At 43.9% G+C, this 15,364-nt stretch overlaps 1 long non-coding RNA gene across 1 annotated transcript; it reads left to right on the top strand.

The window, feature by feature from the left end:
- The first annotated feature begins 309 nt into the window (after window positions 1–309).
- LOC121836191 lies at window positions 310–4,146 on the top strand. Its single transcript, XR_006077823.1, has 4 exons — window positions 310–372; window positions 1,808–1,888; window positions 3,127–3,272; window positions 4,120–4,146. It is a non-coding gene; the product is annotated as an uncharacterized LOC121836191 (long non-coding RNA).
- The last annotated feature ends 11,218 nt before the right edge of the window (window positions 4,147–15,364 follow it).

The raw sequence follows: 15,364 nt of genomic DNA, 5'->3' as shown, positions 1-15,364 counted from the left end.
GTCCGTAAATCTAAAGTTACGATTCTGTAAACAACAACAAAAGTTGTTTGCAACAAGCTGAAAATTGTCTTATTTGGTTTAGACTAATAGACAACGGTTCTCACTCTTTAAAATATCATTTATTGCACTGTTAAACAACTTATAATAAAGGTTCCGAAACGAGGTGGCGCTAGTTACCGCTTAGTCGAAAAGGCTCGAGGTAAGATTTTTGTCTAGTACAATCACACTACCGCTATCTCTTCATCTACCCATCTCCGCTCGCTTGTTTTCCTTGTTTTGCTACCGCGCTTGTTTTGTCGAGGGGTAAAAGCGCTTGGTGATTTTTGCGGTTGCGACTGTTCTACGTTAAACTACCTTGTTGTTATCAAAACGGTGAGTTTGTTCTGCTCTTTTTATTAACATTGATTGGGGGCTGTCATATATGCGTTCGCATTTTTGACACTTATTTCGTCGAAAGGAACGCAATCACGGATTTGCGTCGCTTTAAACTTTCGGGTTCAATGACGGTCGCCGCTATCTCAGTTCGTGTTTGACGTTCTTCTCAGAATTGAAAGCTCATGTCCGGTACTCGTTTGAACCTTGTGTCATGTCGCGAGCTCGCTGGTACGCGCGGTTCGTCGTTCGTAGCGATTGGGAGGCTGTTCGCGCGTGCTGGCTGGGGTCCATATCACAAGAGCGAATGACATTTTAGCGAACGGCGACATTTGAGCGAATGGTCGTTTTAGCGAATAACGGGGGCGCGCGTTAACCCATCCGTCGCGCTGCGCTTTACGCCGCTTCGCGGCGACAGTCTGCGGCAACTCATTACAAAAATATGAACTCACTTGGCCCACCCGAAAACGCCGCTTCGCGGCGTCCGACTATTCGCTAAAGTGTCGTTCGATGAAACGTGGGCGTTCGCTAAAACGTCATTCGATCAAGTGAGTGCCTCCCTGCTGGCTGGCAGGAGTGTTGCAGTAAAGCACATGACAACGCATTGTCTGAGTGCGTGAGTGTGCTTTACGAGTTTCGCAACGTTGTTCGCCCGGCCTGTAGCCTGCTCTTTTCGCCGGGGGGTCCCTATTGTTTCGTCGAAATTCGTTTCGCGGAAGAACGTTTCGTGGACAACTTTTCATGGACACGTTTCGTCGACACGAACGTTTCATCGGCACTCGTTACGCGAATTTCACGCTGCAGGGTCGTTTCGCCACGCGTGTATCGGTGAAGTGCGCGTTAACCCACACTCCCGCCTGCGTTCACACCACTTCGCGGTGACAGCCTGCGGCTGCACATTACAAAAATGTTAACCCACCTAACCGACCCGTACAGGTCGCTTCGCGGCGACAGTCTCGTGCAGGTTATTAACCCCCCCCCCCCCCCCCCCCACCCTAAAAAAAAAAAAAAAAATTTGAGCTGTTGATGAAACGATCTGTCGAGGAAACGTCGTTCGATGAACTGATTCCTACCGGTGTATCACCACTGCGTGATGCGCGTTCACTAGTTAGCAATCACAATGCAGCTGATGAATTTCTCTTTTCACAGAATGCACCTGTGTCACCGTACGCTGATTCCCCCCAACCACATGGTCTAAGACCATCGTATTGATATTAATTTTTATGCTCATAATATTCTATGTGTATATTAAAGCAATATACGTCCACTCATTACTTGCATGGCGCCACTCAGGAGGGCACGTGATACCACTGTTCCACGGACTGTAAAATTGTATGCATTAATCTTGGCTCTGCAGTCAGACTGTTTGTAAAGAGCTTAGCCACCGTTCCTGCAGATTCAAATCGTCTGAGATGCAAGCTCATAATTTTTTCAGGAGGCGTCATCAACAACAATTGCACGCTTCCTTGTCACCGAGCGTCAGCCAATGTTTAAAGAGCCTATGCCATTCTTGAAGGTGGTATGGGTCTTGTTTGGAGCTTTTTGCGTGTTGAATTTACCTATCTAAAGGAAGCTTTGGCCAGTCTCGAGTTTATTCAACGGGGAGAGAATCTTAAAATGTGTCAAGTCCACAGGATATGTCATAGAATGACATAATCTATATCACCCTTTCATTTATCGTGCCTCAATGCCCTTTTTCACAACTCGCACAAACATTTGATCTGTATTAATTTTACAAAGAATTACGCTGATGCAGTTCTATAATGAATTGATAACATGTGAACACTGGTTGTCATTAAGCTGTAACTTTCAAGGCTGGGAAACATGGATATCTTGTATAGACCAACACGCAGCACTGACGTCTTGCAGCTGCGGCAGCGCTGTCGATGGCACTGCGCATGCGCGCACACTTCATTTCACGCTAATTTGGTTTCTGCGCATGCGCAGTGCCCACACCTGGTGTGGGCAAACGCGGGCTTGTGTATAAACAGCGTGTCAGTGTATAGAATGTGTGTTTGTTCAGCAGTCTTTCAGGTTTAACATGATCCAACACTACCATAGTCTGACCTGATAATAGAAAAAAAAATGGCTTTACCTTCACCAGGCTGAGTATTCATGAAGCAAGCATGGCATTAATGTTAGATGATGCAATATATCCTCTTAAGGCGGGAACACATTTGCGAAAAAACGAACCGAAAATCCGAGAGAAATCGGAGGCTGCGAAAATCGTAGCTTGCGATTTTTTCGGAAGACGAGCCACATGAGGTGGAATGCGCGGCGCGGAAATCGCAATGCACTGCGGTTTTTGTGCTCCGACTTCAGGAGGCTGTGCGGTAGCCTGGCGAACTGGCGTCCCATATTTCGCGCCTCTTAAAAACTTCAGCTATTAAAACCTCGTTGAATGCCACGCGAGCCTTTGTACCACCACCCTTTGATAGAGACAGGGTCTTCTACGATGGTTGAGACGAGAACGCAGGGATGGCATACGATGTTGCCTGCGCTGCTTCCGAAGCTGCGTGAGCCGCCATGTTGCGAGCCGATCGTATCTTTTCGTTCCGTCCTGTTCCGGGCTTTCGCTCACCGAGCTCCTCCGCCCCGAATTCGGAGGCGCCGTGCGAAAATATCTGGCGCTGCAGATCTTTCGAACCGCTCCCGATTTTCGGAAAAGGGGAGGAGCCTAGCTGCCGTGCGATTTTCGTGTGCGGTTTTCGCACAAAATTCGGCTTTTTTTCGCAAATGTGTTCCCGGCTTTAGACTAATCTTCCAAATCAACCTGGAGAAGGGGTTGAAGAAAATGGGAGCAGTGAAGCGAACAACGGCCCATCGCAAGATTTTAGCGCTGCTGAAGGGCTTCAAATGAGTCTCCACAGAAATCCCTTGAATCTGTATGTTTTTTTATGGTAAGTGCAAATTTGAATTCCTGCACGTCTAGCGTGTCTCTAAGAGGGAGATAACACTAATGTGGCTGACGCCAACCTTTTAAGAAGTGTAAGGAAGGGCTTTGGGAATATTCAAAACTTCCAAATATCGAAGCGAATTATGTCATATTTTGTTTATACTTTCATTGATAATGACGGTTCTGCAGTTGTACCAATTTTCAATCTGAGAATGCTCCAGGACACACCATCTTAAACAAGCAACTGAAACGACTCGCAAAAGCCCACACAGAAGTCTGGAAACTGTATGCAAATAAAACTTATTTCCACTCGTTCATTTAAAACTGGAAGTCATCCTATAATTGTAAACAAAGCTGTTTGATTTATAAAATTTTGAGCCCCCAGAGCAAATGCATGATTTGCTGCGATACGCTGCTGTGAACCGGTGATGCATGCATGCAGTGCGAGTGCTACAATGTCAAGGCAGATGTGGCTGACATGATATGGTATTCATATCCTGTGTTATCAGGAGTCTGCATCTGTTTAATTACAGCAACCAGCATCCTGCCATTTTGCAGCTTATCTCCTTGCAACTTGTTTGCCCCTTGCTCTCGCACAAAGTAATTATTCGTTCAATATTTAAATGTATTATTATTAAATAGTAACTTTTAAGCTTCGAAGTAAGTGAAGCTGCGTGGTTTTTCTTGTTGTTTTATACTGGTTTTTCAAAGCACAAGTCGGCCGGTTTGGCAGCCACCTGCAGCTATGCTTGTACTGCTTGACTGCTTATCATGTCCAGTGCCAACTGCTATCTAAGCTGCTCTAACTTGATTGAATTGATAGTCAAACAATCTTGTGTCTTGTTTTTCAGAAAATACAGTTTGCACCTCAAGACATCAAGCAATGTTTGATGATTTAACCATTTGAACAAGTTGAATTACGGACTCAACTTTGCTTTTGTTTTTCTATAGTTAGTCACAAGTCTGAGCTTTTACAGATTGAGCATGTCCCTGGGAGGGAGGCAACGCTGATGTAGCTGATGTCACTTTTTCGACAACTGTTGTAGCAATATCAGCCGCTTCTAACATGGTGCACACTAAAACCCCAGTTTGAGTATGTATTAAGCTTTTTTCTATTCCATATTTTATTTCCATAACTTCAAAATGGAACTACATGGTTCATTTTTGCTTTGTAGAGGGTTTTTCAGGGCACAAGTTGGCTGATCTCTGGCAGCCTCCTGCAGCCATGCTTGCACTGCAGTGTTACTTTGCATGTCTAGTGCCAGCTGTGATTTAAGCTACTCTTACTTGCCTAAACTAGCATTCTGACAGTCTTGTGTGTCTTGTTTTTCAGAAAAAATAGGTAGCAGCTCGAAACGTCGATAAATGTTTGATGATTTAACCATTTCAACAAGTCGAGTTACAGAGTCAACCTCGCTTGTGTTTTTTATGGTAAGTCACAAGTCTGATTTCTTACATATTGAGCATGTCCCTGAGAGGGAGGCAACGCTGATGTAGCTGATGTCACTTTTTCAACAACTGTTGTAGCAATATCAGCCACATCTAACATGGTGCCACTAAAGCCCCAGTTGGAGCATGTATCAAGCCTTTTTCTAATGCATATTTTAGCAGGTTATGAGTTAACTTCGCAATGGAAAAGCATGGTTCATTCTTGTTTTGTAGAGGTTTTTCAGGGCACAAGTTGGCTGATCTCTGGCAGCCTCCCCATACTTGCAATGCAGGGTTACTTTGCATGTCCAGTACCAACTGCGATTTAAGCTACTCTCGCGTGCTCAAACTGGTATTCTGACAGCCTTGTGTATGTCTTGTTTTTCAGAAGATACGGTTAGCATCTCGAAATGTCGAACAACGTTTGATGATTTAACCATTTGAACAACTCGAGTTACGGAGTCAACTTCGCTGGTGTATTTTCATGGTAAGTAAAAGGTCTGAGTTATTACAGATCGAACAGGACTCTGAGAGGGAGACAACGCTGATCTAGCTCGTGTCACTTTTCCGACAAGTTATGTAGTAGTGTCCATCACATGTTACATTGTTTTGGCCCCAACTGGTGTTATTATGCACTATAGCTACATTCAAACCTAATATGCTAAATTTATTTGAATCTAGTTACTATAGCTAAATTCAAGCCTACTAGGTTACCTGCTGCTGGCTTTTTGTAGCCAATGATTTGCCACGTTTGATTCGCAGGTAGTATTAAGTAGTGACACGTTGCAAGTAACATATTAATGTAACAATTGTTTTCTTGTTTGTGGGAAGTGACTTCTGTAACTTCTCGCTAAGTTTGTTAGAAGTAACTTCTGTATCACATTATTCTTTTCTGGATAAAAAAAAAGTAGCAATGTTCTTTTGTAGTTAATTTTCTAATCTTTCTAATTACAGTTACATTGAGGAGCATAATCTGATGCATACCTTATATCTAGATTGTCATGGATAGACAACGACCAAAAAGATTACGCATTTTGGATTATGAATACAGAGAAAACACTGACAACAGATAAACGAGGAGAATTTTTTTGTTTCAACTCCCTCCAAAAGTTGTGCGTACTGTGAGGCGCAGTGGTGGAGAAAGATAACCTCAGCGGCAATGGCTTTGTGTATCGTTAAAGTCTTAACCAGGAACAAATCCTTGTGTGTGCAAGCCATTCCACCGAGTGTGCCAGTTGAAAGCTTGTTCAGCGATGGAAATAGATGCGCTTGCCTTCAGTAAAGTAAAGATTTTGGATGAAAATTTACAAAAGCAACCGCTGCTTTAACATAAGATGTAATAACACGGATACAGGCACTTTGTGCAATAAACCTGAGCATAGACGGTTCCTACTTTTCCTTGTTTATTTCTTTAATAAAAAAGTCAGGTAAAATAATAGAATTACCTCTTAAGAATAACTGTTATAGGTTACCTTTTTCTTAACTAGCTTAATTAGGTAGTTTTTGTATATAAAGTATCTTGACCAAGGCGACAAATATTGCAAGGGTCCTCTAAATGCATATTTTTCGCTTAGTTTATGTGGATGCATACAAGGTCTTGCTGCAAGAAGAAAGGTCTTGCTGCAAGAAGAAAGGTCTTGCTGCAAGAAGATTTTAAATCTGCTTTCTTGTATATTCTAACACATTATAATGTAACCTTTAACTAAAGGGAACTGCATGGTTCTTTAGTCTTGTTTGTAGGAATTTCTTAGAGCACAGGTCCGCTGATTTCTGGCAGTCTCCTGTGGCCATTGCACTGCGAGATTACCTTGCATACTTATAGCCAGCTACAATTTAAGCAACTCTCATTTGTATAGATTGTCATTCGTGTTTGTCTTTTTTTTTTTTCAGGAACTACATTTGAAACTGTACAACGTGGAGCAGTTTTTGACGATTGAGAACTTTGAAAAAGTCAGTTTGTGGAGTTGGCTGCACATGTTTTTTGCTGGCAAGTAAATACTTCAGTTTTTAAAATCTAGCTTGTCTGAGATAAAAGTAAACCTGATGTGACTGACAGCACCCTTCTGAAAACTGTTTGGACAATATTGGTCACATCTAACCAGGGTTTTTCCCACGGTGGGTGGCAGTGGCTTCGCTGCCAACTAGTCCTGCTAGCCACCCAATTCCTTGAAAAATGTCTTGTGGCCTGCATGTTTTGGCTTGGAAATCCACAGTGCTCGCCAGATTTCTGTGCCACGACATGCAGGTACAGGTCCCCACAATCCAAATTAATGCGACTTGGTTGAGGTGCTAGGAGAAGAAAGCTGCAGCTGCTGCCTCTGTCCCCCTCCCCTCCACAGTCGCAGTCGTATGTCGATTTGTCTACAATTTATGAAGAAAAATCTGCGTCTAACATTTATTTTTATCCTAAAATGTACAGCTTCACTAGATCAAAGGCCACATTTATTAAGAAGGCCTTCCACAAGATTGGCTTTTTCCTCTTTATCTGTGCAGACCCGATTATAGTCTCTGTAAATTAATTTTAAGCGGTTGGCTTCACATATTTATTTCTAGTAGATATAAAATAACTGATGTAATGAAAGTTTCATGGTACTTTTTTAATGGGTTGCTTGTTTCAGCTTGTCCTGTTTTCAATTTAAATGCGACAGCATTTGTGGGTGAACCTTTTATCACTTTTTATTGGTCAGTTGGTGTGTTGGATGGTTCGTGTGACCGATTTGACTCTAGCACAGGTAACGGCACAGGACTTGAGGACAGCTTGGTTTGTATGAGCACTCATGCAGAGAGAACGCTTTTTAAAATCGTGCATCTGACCCTATGCCTTTGCCAGCTCCAAAACCAACTTCTGAATTGAAGTACCTATATGGCATGCAGGTACACCAAAATGCATCGTTTGCACACATCAGAACAATCTCTTAGAGAAAATTATAAGGAAGAATCTCCCTTTCAACGGGCAACAAAAAAAATGCGCAGTCAGAATGCGCTGACGAAGTGGCCAAGTGAGCTCCTTGAGTGGTAGGCACTTGGGTAAAAAAAAATGGCTAGATCACATTTCGGGGGTAATCAGGTGCACAAAGTGTGGAGCTTGCAAACAAACATGCATGCCATATAAAAATACTCTGTTAATTTTTAACTCGCTCGACTCAAAAGCGTGTGCACAGGTGTGCTCAAACGTGGATAGGATGGAGCTCCCAAATTGTGAGATTGGCAGGGGTGGAACGGCTGCGCCATTTTGCGCCAGACGCATGTGTCTGCGCCATCCTGCGCCGCAGTTATTACCTCGTGCCATTATGCGCCAAATGGCAAAACGTGCGCCAAAAGCTTTTTTATTTTGTCTTGGTTTCGGTTTTATTGACTTGATTGGCCACAATGAGCGCGTTTAGACTGACCGGCCTTGTAATCCTTTGTTCTGTTTATTCTCCCTGTGTATCCCGAGTAGGAAGCGCGCGAAAAAACTCGGGATTCTAAGCTCTACACCACCTCCTGCGACTGGATTGTTATTCTTTAACCATAAGCGGTTAAGCAAGTCGGCTGAGCTGAGGTCGAGCCGTTAAGCGTCAGATTGCCTGAGGCTCTGCGGCCCGGGATCCAGACGTCAGCCAGTTGAAAACAAATGAGAAAAATATTCCTTTTAGTACTTCATCGTTAGAAGTTGGAACTGCATTCCCGCAAGATAAATTGTGATTTGATAGAACTGAAACACTGTCCGATCCGAAACCTTGCCGGCCAGCAGCTCTTACGCGAGTGGTAAATCTGCTCGGCATACATTAACCTTGCTCCTGCTTATCGCTTCAAATACGATAACTTCGTTAATCGTAGTCTGCTGCTTCGATATCGAGTTGCACAATAGGTTAAAGTCGAAATTTGTTTCCCTATTCCTCCATGCAACTCCACGTCCGTTGCTTACGCACGTCACGTGGTTCGCACATATAATTACTATGTCGAGCACGTGTGGGTTGTGCGATAAGCAGTGCTGGTTTGCATTTTGAGCAACTGAAATCCACTCAGAAAATGTCAAGGATACTATCTTCAGAAACATGGGGTACTTGCTTTTTGATTCTCATTCACCGCTCATTCACACTGGAAGCGGATCCGCATTCGCAAAGCAGTTGCGAACGCGGTTGTATAAAGACCCAGTAAAATTGCACATGCACTCGATGACATCAAGTGCGCATGCAATTGTACTGGATCTTTATACAAGCGCGTTCGCAGCCGCTTTGCGAACGCGGATCCGCTTCCAGTGTGAATGAGCGGTAAGGCTCACAAAGTTTCAAGTTTTCGCATCTGTTATGCTGTTATCCCATCTACTTAGGTCCCTAACCACTCATGTTAATCTGTGCTGCTAAGCACGATTGATATTGCTCCAGTGCTTGTCTAAGACACAAGCTGAAGGGCAATAAAAACTGATCTGAGCTGCTCCTAGCCTGCTCCAGAGCATAGTTTTAGCTGCTCCCAACCTGCTCCAAAACAGCTGTTTCAGCTGCTCCCGTGGCTACTCCCAAGTACATTTCATGAGTTCCACCCCTGGATTGGGGACTGGGGAGGAAGCTACTGCTTAGTCCCCAGTTTTTGATAGCAGTTTTAATACAAATGCACTCTCTCACCCCCTCAGTTCTGTGAAAACTTTCTAAAGAGAAAATAAAGTTTTTAATGCTCGTGCTCTCTAAGCACTCGAGGCTGACCACCTGATTCGACGACGCGAAAGAGTGCAAGTAGCCCTTCGTTCTAATAGGAGATTTTAAGTGGCTGCCCAAACTTAGAAAAGTCTAGGATATGAGCTTAGCCAGTTTTACATAGACTCTTCTGCAACATCTCATGAACCTTAGAAATAAAGCATTACTCAAACTGGATCGAGTTTTCCGGTTGGTTCATCAGTCCTCAAAAAATGTTTCACATTATAAAGCAAATCACTATTGTAATTCCGGCATTGCATTTTTTCACAGTTTCGAACGAATCTAAGCTTGAATGAAGTGTATCGGTTTTGACTAAGGAACAGGAGAACAAGACCCTCAAGTCAAACATAGGTTTTAGATATCGGATCACAGGATGAACAATTAGGGGCTATGTCCATTTGACTTTTGTATAAGATGCATGACTAATAATTAAATGGGCTGAGGGGGGCTGTGTCTTATGCACAAAGCTCAATTTGCACATGTTGACTTGATACAGATATTTAATTATTTTTTCTTTGTTTTCTCTTCTTTAGCACATCACGTTACATGCAGCATCTGAAAACTAAGGCAAAACACCACGGGGCTCCACTTTGTCTTCTCAAGGACCGAAATAAAGTGTTCGAAGGTACTTTTCTTATTTTCTGATCAATTATTCAGGTGACATTGCATGATTGTTGCAAGCAGCATAGGAAAGAATACTCAATATTCTTTTAAAGAGATCCTTTTCCAATTCAAAATTCTGTAACCTTTTTTTTTATAGAAAACCTGTTGGTCTCAGCGTCATAATGAACATTACTCTATGTATAGAGCAGTATCACTAAGGGACTGGCTGTAAAACGAACTGGAGAAATTTGCTCCTACAAGCATTGAGCTCATATTCTTACCAAAGGTCTATTTTAGCAGTGAACACTATTGTGACATGTCAAGGCACAGCTCCGTCTCTGTGGAATGTGAAAACAGCATTCTCTATATTTTCAAGCATGAGTGCCGACGCAGATGACAGAGTGACGTTTGGTGTTGTTGAGAAGGTGCTTTATATCGCTGTTTGAAATTGCAATGATCGCAGTGGCCGATCAGACTGCAGATAATGTTTTGTAATCCCACTGCCTTCTATAATTCTGCATGTTGATCTGAATGCCAGAACTTGCAGAAGAAAACACAACTGACATTGAGGAAACTTGCTGCAGATGCATTGCTCAGCTGTATTGCCTGCTTTCCACAACAGGTGGTGGCACTTCTCCGACAAGAGCACTCGACACGACTCAGTTGTATACATCGGTGCCCATTGTCAAAAATTTTAATAATATAGTTCTATTTTTCACAGAATGGAGTTGCACCTTATAAGTTTTTATGGGAATCTGTGTCACAAAAAGAAAACCGTTGATAATAAGTTCAGTTTGCTAAATGAAGGCATTGATTCATCCAGCTCGTTTTACAGCCCACCTTTCAATTGACACCGCCCTATGTGGAGAGCAAGTCGTCTGTTTCTTGCGTAGACATTACAGTGACGTCAGAAAGGTGACGAGCTCTCATTGGCTTTGAGCGGAAGATATAGTGGGTAGACCACAATGCTAGACAGCATGAGGTCTACCCGCTATTTTTTTTTGTTCGATCGGTCAATAAGAGCTCGGCCTTCTGACATCACTGCAACCCCTGTGTAAAAAAAGCAGACAAACTTACGCTCCGCATAGGATTACGGATACTCAAGAGTGCTTTCCGTAATATAATTTACGGAAAGCCTACTCTGAGTGCCCTTTTACGGACAACTTTTGAACACTTTTACGGATATTAGATCGATTTCCGTAATAGGTTTTACGGAATGCATATTCCAGTCCGTTGTTTTACGGACAGCTCTTGAATAGCGTTACGGATAGTAAAGCACTTTCCGTAATCTGTTTTGCGGAACGTCCTTTAATTTGCGGATTGTGTATGCGTTTAAAAGGATTTTTCCGTTATTAGGATTACGGATGACCTTTCCGGCAGCATAGGTGCCAGAGAATTTCTCCGTAAAAGAGGGCAAATTTTTTTACAGTGTAGGGTTCATAAACATGCAGGGGGGCACGAACAGAATAAAGTGGGAGGAGATGGAGGAGCAATTAGAGAGCGAAAACTTTGCAGGGTATGGATTAGCAGAAACACATCTCAGGGATATTGAAGAACCACCGTACATACCGGATATCATTGGATGGGATGCAACCGGGCCAATGGGGAACGCAAGGGAGGAGGATTAGGGGTGTTAGCTAAGGGTCAGGAATGGGAAAGTGAACGAGAGGGCTGCAGAGAACCCATGTGGGTCAAAGGCAATATTGGGGGTTTGGACAGAAACCTGGGTTGTGTTTATCTAAAAACAGGGAGTGATGCATGGGAGGAAAATGCAGAACACCTGACATGTATATCAGGAGACGTTAGGGAAATCGGCACTAACAAGGAAATAATTTTCTTGGGGGACATGAATGCACATTTGGAAGACTTTGATGGACATACAGATACAACAGGGAGGATGTTAGAGGAGTTCTGCGAAACTCTTGATCTGGTATTGGTTAACGCTCAGGTAAAATGTGATGGAAAGATAACATGGGAAAAAAAGAACTCTCACTCGACTATTGACTACTGTTTAATGTCGCGTAAGATATACAACAGATTAGGAGGCACGGAAATAGATGAGGAAGGCACAAAAAAGTCTGGGGAGCGACCATAAGGGAATCAGGATCGAATTTGGCACAGTAAAACCAGAAATGCAAAATCAAAAACAAGAAGGTAGGTATAATTTAAATGATAAACAACTACAGGAGGTATCTAAGCGAATCAAGAACATAGTGTCCAACTAACCGGAAAGAGAATGGACATATGGATACTTAATTAGTGTTTTCAAAAGAGAGTTAGAGAATTGTCGAATCAAACAAGAAGGAAAAAAATCTATAACGCAAGCTCAAAAGCTGGTGGGATAAAGAGGCTAAGACAGCAATGTCGAGACGCCAGGCGGCATCTAACGAACACAAATGGGCAAAGAAAAAGGGGGCCACACTAGCCGAAGTAGCATCAAAATGGGAGGAATTTCAGGAAAGAAAGCGGGAGGCATCAGCATTAAGACAGGCCAAAATTGGGAGGGCAGGAGTCCGGTGGATTATAGAGATAAACCAGAAGGATAGGAACGCTGCAAAAATGTTTTGGGAACACATCAGTGCGCAGGGAAAAAAGACCGAGGGGTACCAGCCGACACTACCCTCACAGGAAGGGACAAAGGTAGAGGGGGAAGAGGCAAGAGTATACATTAGACATACAATCAAAGCAGCATTTTCTGAGTTAGAATCACATCAAGCCGTAGGCAATAGTAGCGTCTACACAACGCAAGAGGAGGATCATAGTGAAGAAGAGGAAATGACCACTGGGGAGCGGGAAAAAGCAGAAGGAAGGGTTCCGGCTGAACTGCGACAGGTCCAGACGGTATGCCGATGAGATTGATAAAGGTTGTAGGCAAAACAAGCAAAATGAAACTAAGGCAGGTGATTTACCAGCTACTTATGGGAGGGGAAGTACCCAGTGACTGGAAATTGAGCAGGAAGAGATTATTATATAAGGGCAAGGGAGACAAAGACAGTATCAAGTTCATACCGACTAATCACAGTAACTTCAGTAATATACAGGCTAGCTATGCAAATTGTAAAAAGAAGAATGAAAGAATGGGCAGAGAGAAAGCAGATTCTAGGGGAGCTTCAAAACGGTTTCACTCGTACGGTGCAACCTAGGTTTTGACCTGACTTACATGGAGGAAGGACATAAAGTAAATCAAGTATTGCCAGAGTTAATGTATGCAGACGACATTGTACTCGAATCAGAAAGTTGTGAGACAATACGGGAACTGATCAGGATTTGCAGCAGGGAAGGGGAAAATTTAGGACTAAAACTTAGTAGGAACAGGTATGGTATAATAGTTTTCAACGACGAGAAGGGGGAGCCCCTGGAGATACAGGACACATTGATAGAGCACGTAAAAAAGTACAAATATCTGGGAGCATGGTTAAGTGAAGGAAGACGGTATGTAAAAGACCATGAAGATATTGTAATAAAGAAGGGAAAACGAGATTCGGCTCTGTGCGACGTATGCAACCGCGAAAGGGAAACTATAGAACATGTAATTTTATGGTGCACGGAACTTCGTCCCACCCTCTTGGGGCCGATGACTATGGATTTGGAGGGGGCACTGGGTTTTCCGGACATGGATGGACGAATGGATGGGGAAAGAATTGCGATAACTTAGAGGAGATTGGAAGATTGCTGGAAGAGATCTAGGGAAGTTTATTTCCATGTGGTGGTGCGTAGTTTTCACAGAAAGCCTTGAAACTTGCTGCGTTTCGTGAAGCGTGTATTGCAGGTTTATCCTGTTCTTTTCTTCGTCGTACCAATTTAGCGACGCCTCTGTCTCGCAAGTTTTGTCATAATCAGCTCAAGTTACAACTTAACAAGAGTCTATGATTTGGATCGATGCTAGAGAGGACAAGGCTTTTGTAGAGCTTGATAAAGCTATCTCCTTTTTGGGAACACTGATTACAGGAGGGCCACGTAGGTGGCGAACCGAAGGCGATCAACCGATGCCCGTTTTAATTATGGTAGCAAGGTCACTGACGCCTGCGCAGGATTTCGACTTCACAATGGAGTGACCTTCGGCTAAAGCTTTATTCAAAGGGTGCGAATTCTCTCGCGATTTCGTTGCTGTGGTGTTGCGGACCGCAGCCTCCACCACATTATTTTTGTCGCACGAGCGACGTCGCAACTGCGAAATTGCAAGTAAAATCGCGCCATGTGGATGGGGGATAAGTCGGTTTCATTACAAGGGCTCTACGCTATATCGCGAGACCAAGTTGGACCAAGGGAGCGGGACAGCACCGTCGGCTGCGATTGGTCAGCAGCCTGGCACTGACCAATCGCAGCAGACGACGTTGCCCCGGTCCTTTGGTTCCGTTTGGTCCTACGATGTAGCATAGGGTGCTAAGTAGCTCGTCTTTGTTGCACGAGTTGATGGAACAAAGTTGGATAATGTGCGAAGGAGAGATGACTGCGGCTTGGACCATGAGCAAACCAAACGGATGACTACCGATATTGCTGGCTACTTGGTGTGCTTAAGTTACTTAGTGCTTAAATGTGGTAGCATCTTATTGAGACTCCCCAAATAATTCCGGTCGTAACATCAAAACAGATGCACATGCGCGGGAGAGTGAGATAGACTTGCAGTTCTCATCTCTTTATTGAGCGCATGCGCGGCACGAGGAACCCTCTAGTTGCGCCGCTGTCTTAACAATGTCTCGCAAGAGTATGCAGTGGGCTGAGGAAAAGGATAACTGAGGAGAGGCGGCGACGGGTTGAGTGTCACCTTGCTCGACGTGCCAGAGGGACGTCGGCGGAGAGAGTGAGTGGCGTTTGACTGGGGATCAGAAAGCAAGACGTTTTCCTTTTGTTACGACGGAAAGTTGCATGAAGGAGCGAGAAGCCGACAAAACGATCGCACTCATAGTTCCCCGCTGGAGGGCTCGTCGCAATTTAATCGACGGAATATATCCTTCAAAGGCGAGAAGCAGTGCATCTCGCATTTCGAGGTAGTCTGGAGCGAATGCCCGCAAAAACACGGCCCTTATTTTGAGCCCGAATGAACGCACACATTTCGTGTCACCGTCTTAATATACGTTGAGCTGGATCTCACATAGACATAGCTTACCAAAATAGTGGGTAGACGGAAAGCTAGCTCCCTTCGTCTCTATACTCACTCTTAGCACGCGTTCGAACGCCGTACGCCAGACGCCTGCGTTCGCGTTCAAACGCGTGGGAAGTGCGAGTAGAGACAACGGCAGCTGGAGCGCAAGTTCGTATGCTTCTTTCGCACGGGTTGTGGTGACGTCAAAAAGCCTAGCTCTTATTGGCTCTGATGGAAAGGACAGCGGATAGACCTCAAGGCAGCTTGCTTGGAGGTCAACCAACTATCCTTCGATCGGAACCAATCAGA

Source organism: Ixodes scapularis, unplaced genomic scaffold (genome assembly GCF_016920785.2).
Source record: "Ixodes scapularis isolate PalLabHiFi unplaced genomic scaffold, ASM1692078v2 PGA_scaffold1__304_contigs__length_218370807, whole genome shotgun sequence".
Classification (NCBI taxonomy): domain Eukaryota; kingdom Metazoa; phylum Arthropoda; class Arachnida; order Ixodida; family Ixodidae; genus Ixodes; species Ixodes scapularis.
The sequence above is the reverse complement of the archived record's forward strand: the minus strand, read 5'-3'. Positions and strand labels throughout refer to the sequence as shown.